The sequence below is a fragment of the Lagenorhynchus albirostris genome, chromosome 3, assembly GCF_949774975.1.
Source record: "Lagenorhynchus albirostris chromosome 3, mLagAlb1.1, whole genome shotgun sequence".
NCBI lineage: Eukaryota > Metazoa > Chordata > Mammalia > Artiodactyla > Delphinidae > Lagenorhynchus > Lagenorhynchus albirostris.
The window spans coordinates 156,898,463-156,904,769 of NC_083097.1; the positions used below are offsets into that span (position 1 = coordinate 156,898,463).

Sequence of the window (6,307 nt, forward strand, 5' to 3'; positions counted from 1 at the left end):
AAAGAAGAAGAAAAAGAAAGAGACGAGGGCTTCCCTGGTGGCGCAGTGGTTGAGAGTCCGCCTGCCGATGCTGGGGACGCGGGTTCGTGCCCCGGTCCGGGAAGTTCCCACACGCCGCGGAGCGGCTGGGCCCGTGAGCCATGGCCGCTGAGCCTGCGCGTCCGGAGCCTGAGCTCCTCAACGGGAGAGGCCACAACAGTGAGAGGCCCGCGTACCGCAAAAAAAAAAAAAAGCCCAGTCCAGGCGCTGCAGTGAGCTGGTCTAGGGGCCTGTGTGTGGAGTGCGCGCCACCCAAGTGGACCCGCCTGAGCGTGAAGGGGAGCTCAGCCGTTCCTGGCATGCGCGGGACAAGGACGCCTGGACGTCTGCTGCTCATCTCCCCTGAGAGTTGCTTCCGCATTTCCAGCAATACATATTCGACCAGCCGGGTTAGCTCTGCTAAGGTAGCTCGGGTTTCGTGGTGTTAACACTCCCCCACTAATTTTCTAGCCCACGGGCTGGACTCAACGGATGATATTGAACCCCGCAAACCGCCCGAAGCATCTTCTCCGCCCTCTGGTGGTTACAGCAAAGTGAAACTGTTAGAGAAATTCAACTCCCGCTGAACTCGGAGTTGCAAGGAATAGATTTATGACGACTCGAGGAGGAAAACGCATGATCTTGCAATTTGTGTTTTAAAATGTCCAGAGCTTGTGGCTCTCCACGGGTCACCATTTCACCGAAAGTGCCTGTTCCCAACTGATGCAGTTTGAATGTGATGTCCTCGGAACACCTCCGCGGTGCTTCGAAAGCCTGGAATCCGCCCCGCACAATGGATCGCGCCTTTGTCACTGTATTCCCTCCTGTCTTCCAGGTCCTCTGGGTGTGCTCCCGGCAGGCTCTGGGTCTCGTGTCCTGTACTCCCCTGAACAAGTTTTGATTTTGACTGCAAGGAGGTAACTCCTCAGCCCCAGGCCAGGGAGACCCAAAAAGGGTGGAGCCCCAAGATCTCCCCTGGGAGGCGGCGCGCAGCAGTACACTTTATAAAAGTGTTTTTCAGCCTTTGAGCCAGCAAGCCACTTTAATTTTAGAAGAGTTGCCGATTGGGGCAGACATTGTGAGGAAGTTCATAACTTAAAACGCCCCACTCCACTACGGGGGGTACCGAGGTGCATCTCTGCCTTCCCATTCTCCAGCAGAGAGAGGAGGCGCGCCCGCCCCAACTAAACTCTAAAGCCACCCCTGGAGTTTGGGCAGAGAGAGCTGCTTCAGGCGTTATAGCCCCGCCCTGCCTGGGGACTTTTCCTTTTGTTCCTCATTAAAAAACAATGGTTGGGGATGAGGGAAGCGAAATGGGCGAAGGTGGTCCAAAGGTGCAAACTTCCAGTTTACTTCCTGGGGTAGTAAAGTACGTCATGGTGACTGTTGTTAACCAGTGTATCGTATATTTGAAAGTTGCTTAGAAAGTAGATCTTAAAAGTTCAAACATATGGGCTTCCCTGGTGGCGCAGTGGTTGAGAATCCGCCTGCCGATGCAGGCGACACGGGTTCGAACCCTGGTCCGGGAAGATCCCACATGCTGAGGAGCAACTAAGCCCATGTGCCACGACTACTGAGCCTGCGCTCTAGAGCCCGTGAGCCACAACTACTGAGCCCGCGTGCCACAACTACTGAGTCTGCGCTCTAGAGCCTGCGAGCCACAACTACTGAAGACTGTGCACCTAGAGTCTGTGTTCCGCAACAAGAGAAGCCACCCGGGCATGTCAAGGAAGAGTAGCCCCCTCTCACTGCAACTAGAGAAAGCCCCGTGTGCAGCAACGAAGACCCAATGCAGCCAAAAATAAAATAAGATAAATAAATTTTAAAAAAACAGTTCACACACACAACTGTAATTTTGTGTGGTGATGGATTTAACTAAAATTGTGTTAACTAAACTTACTTCACAATATGTACATATACCCCAGGTAGTTTTGATGTAGGCGGGCTTCCACTGCTCTTTGAGAAATACTGACAGACCAGTGGTGCTAAAATGCAGATTGGAAAGACTTTCACCTAGTACTTACAATTTGGAAGGTTTTGGAGGGAGCCAGGAATCAGGATTTTCATTACACACACAGTTTCAAAGGCTACTCTTTAAGAACTCATAATCTAATAATATGGTTACTGGCTCTCACACTTTTTTAAATTGAAAGCCAAAGAAATATATTTAACATTGTATCTAGTACATATGTATTTATGTGTATGTAAATATGCATGTATGTATAAAATGGGAGCAAAACTTAGGGAACAATACTGACCTGACATAGCCTGATAAGAAAAAGCAGCCCCCTCTATAATCAGAATTTTGTCAAGTGTTCTAAAAGTTAAAGTAACACAACAAAAAAATTCCTTTCATTTTCCTCACTCAAGGCCCTGCTTCTCTTTGTTGTTCCCAATAAAGCCGGGACTCCTCTGATTCCTCTTTTAAATGTATATCTGGATCCCTTTTCAAATGCAAATTACACTTTATCTATGGTTATTTAAGGTAGATTTCAAAAACACATGCTTGGATGGCTTTTCAAACCTAGATTGTGAGTTTACTTTTGAGGACTTCCCGGACACCCTGTGCTGATCCCCAAACCAAAAGCATTTGGGAGGTGGGGTTGTCTCCTTTTGTTCTCTAAAAGAACCCATAAACTTGTGGAGATAGGAACTGTAATGAAGTAACCAGTGGTTTCTTGCTGGTGGATACTCCCCTCATTCTTACTTCTCGCAGATCTTGAAAAAACAAAAGCCCTATTTCAGACATACCAGAGTCTATGGACTCATTTCCAAAACTAGAACAATGTGCTCTGGCATCTAATCTCCACTAGTCTCTTCCATTAAAAAAATAATCATACTGGACCACTACGTTGATTAAACCATGCACAACTCACTGGGTGAAACACACCAGTCTAAGACCTGTTGGGAAAGGATTTGTTGTGAGGTTCCAGGTTTAAAGGGCTCCCTGTTCTCGTTCTGAGTGGCACTCACTGAGCCCTCAGGACCTGGGCGGACAACAGTCCAAAGAAACTGAACTCGCAGATCTTTTTTTTTTTAAGTCCCCAGTAGGAAAGACGAGTGCAAAAGGCGCTGGGTATCAGAGATGTTGGTGGAAGTGTAAGGAGATGGAAGGCAAATTCGTAAAACCTGGTGAGGAGCTGTAGTCGAAGGAGAAGATGGAAGCTCAGACCCGGGGGCGATTTGCCCTTCGGCAGTGGTGCTCAACTCTGGGAGACCAGCTTTCCTTTTTCATTTGCGAATGTGAGGAATCCCCGCAGGTGCGCAACAGCGGCGGTGCAGGAAAGCCAGCGCGGTGCCACGCCTTTTCTTCTCGCTTATTCAATTTGTCATCAACGACGCATCGGAACAATCGAGAGGCAAAAACGTGTTCGCTTCCTTTTTTCAGAAGATTCCCTAAGAAAACGATTTGCTTTTTAAATTTCTTTGAACAACCTTCCGCCCTAGAAATGGGAGAACTGAAATTCTGGTTAATTCTGATTTCAAATATCTGCGTGGCAATTTGGGAGTAAACATTCATCCCCAAGGCCTCTCCCATTCATCTATGGGAGAGGGGAGGAACTACCTAAGACCCCGTAATGTCACCCCTCCAAGGGTGATAGGGCCAGCGCGAGCCCTTCTTACCGCGGTGTCACGGAACCAAAGTTGGTGACCGGTGATTACCGACAGTGGCGGGCGGCTTCTGGGTCCAGCCGTCTGCCGGAGTAGCCTGTTTGAGATACAGCGCCCACCCTTAGAAATTCCCGCGCGGGCGCCTATGTACTTGGCAGGATGCACACCTCCCCGATCCTCGCCTTCCCAGCCCGAAGAGCGACGGCAGAGAGGCCACTGTTCTAGACCCTCCCTTGCGGCCAGCCCACCCCTCCCTAGGCTTCAGGGCATTTGGAAGGCGCGACCACCTGCGTCAGAGAACGAACATGGCACTGGCGGGGCTGACCCCCAGAAACTCCTGGATCCCGGGCGGGGGCCACCGTTGGAGATGGGGTGGGAGTAGGAGGAATTACGCAAGGCGGGAGGGTTCAGTGGAGAAAGCAAGGGAGAAGTCCAAGGGCTTGGAGTGTCCGGCTTCCAGCAATGGGAAGGCTCTGTAATAACAGAGAGACCAGGCAATGGTCCCTGTAAAGAGTCCCGGAAATCAGGGGTCAGATGTACTTGCTGTGTCCCTAGAAATTCCTCAAATGCGGCTGTTAACTTTTCCAGGCTTTTTCAACTCAGTTAAGGAGTCTGATACTGGATAATTTCTGAGGATTTATCAGGGTGTTAGCTCTGTACTACTAGAGTAAGTAAATTTTAAAACAAACGAACAGACAGACCGCGCTGGGTTGCTGTCGCCATCGTTGCAGCCCCTTGGGTCTCAACAAGACCGGTGATGCTCCAGAATGGGAGACAAGCCAGTTTGGGAGCAGAATGTATCCAGCTTCATTCAACATTACTACCAGTTATTTGATAACGACAGAATTATCTGGCGCAATTGCGCCCAACTGGGCGCAATTTATATTGACGCACCATGCCTTGCCTGGAAAGGACAGCAGTTTCAGGGGAAAGCTGCCATCGTGGAGAAATTGTCTAGCTTCCATTCCACAAAATCCAGCACAGCGTCACGGCTCAGCACCATCAGCCCATGCCAGATAGCTGCATCATCAGCACGGTTGTAGCCCAGCTCAACGCAAGTGAAGACCCTACCACGGGGTTCCATCCGTTGTTCCTATTAAAAGAACATCAACTGACGTTTGGGTTTGCACCAATGACAGGTTCAGGCTTGCCCTGCACAACTTGGGCTAACGCTCTCCCAGCCAGGCACTCATGCTGTTTCCTCCTCCCTCCTCTTCCCGATACTATTCACACTTCTCCAGATGCTCCAGATGCTCTGAATATCACACACAAATGAGCAGGGCCACGGTGGGAGTGAGCGCAGGACGCCGCTGCTACTGAGGTATTGTGCATGATGTTTGGACGCTAGACTAGCTGCATCTGACAGGAGAAGTTTGTGCTGTACCAGCGCATGACTTGGAAACAAAAGTTAATGCAAAAGGTTGTCTTTTTTTTTTTTTAATCTACTGACAAGTTGTTTTAGTAACTCAAAGTGAAGGAGAAAGCTTCTGCCTCACTGCCCAGATGTACTGATTTGTTCCGATGTTTCAGTGCCTCATGATACAATAAAACCACGGAAATTTTCTTACAAAAACAAACAAACAAACAACCTTTTGAAAGAAATTATACCAAGTAGTTGTGTCAGGGGTAAAGGCAGATGTTTTTGGAAGTGAGGCTAAGGATAGAAGTAGATGATAACCTTTCAACTAGAAGAGATAATGTAAAGAAAGAAAATAGGAACACAAAGTAACATTTACATGATCTATTCTTAAAGTGGGAAATCTACATCATCCAAGCCACAGGGAAGATAGCTACGTTCTCATCAAGTTGGTTTTAGATGGTACATCTGTCTCATTTGTTAAGTCCCATTAGCCTTCCTCGTGGCAGAGCTGGGGAGTCCCTAGGAAGGCTACCAGCATGAGCCAGACCCAGGGCCCACCTTACAGTTCAGAATTCTGGCTCTTACCATTCAGGATGAGGTTTAGGAGCCAGACCTTTCTCATTTCCAAAGCCCACAACACAGGCTTTAGGATGCCTTTTCTCAGCAAGCTATTACAAACCAAGAGGTTTTGGTTCCCAGACATTCCACAGATCTGGGAGAGAATTCTTACCTGGCAATGTCTTTCCACAACCTAATGGTGACTGAGACATACAAGAGCCCCCTTCAGCTACTGGATTCAATCACAGTTATGGGGCAGCCGACTTTCCAGCCTTCAACTCCTGTACTCACTATTAACTGTCTACTTTCTTGTCAAGTCAGTAAGCCAGCAGCCCACACATCTCTCTCCTGGGTTTCCCCAAAATACTAACTGAATTCTAGTACCTGTCAAGATCCCCTTAGCCTAATGAGAACCGTTCATCAACACTCCATTTTGTTAAAAGACCCATAACAGCTTATGATAGTGTTACAGAAAAATTATTCATGACACTAGTTAAAGCACAATAAGGCTGATCTTGGGGAGGCAGCGGTGACTGGTGGCGTGAAGCGAGATCTTAATTCCCTGCCCAAGAATTGAACCTGGGTAGCTTGGATGAAAACCAGGAATCCTAGCTATCACACCCCCTGGCTCTTGCCTCCAGTGAAAAATGCATTTCTCACGGAGGCAAAAACTGTAAAAACAGGTACAAAGTTTATTATTAGAGACATAGCACAACAAGTGGGAGAGCAAACAGAGAAAGTGTGTTTAGTTAAGACAGA

The 6,307-nt window shown here is 48.3% G+C and overlaps 1 pseudogene; it reads left to right on the forward strand.

The window, feature by feature from the left end:
- Positions 1-4,397: 4,397 nt before the first annotated feature.
- On the forward strand, positions 4,398-4,800 carry LOC132518631 (nuclear transport factor 2-like; annotated as a pseudogene).
- The last annotated feature ends 1,507 nt before the right edge of the window (positions 4,801-6,307 follow it).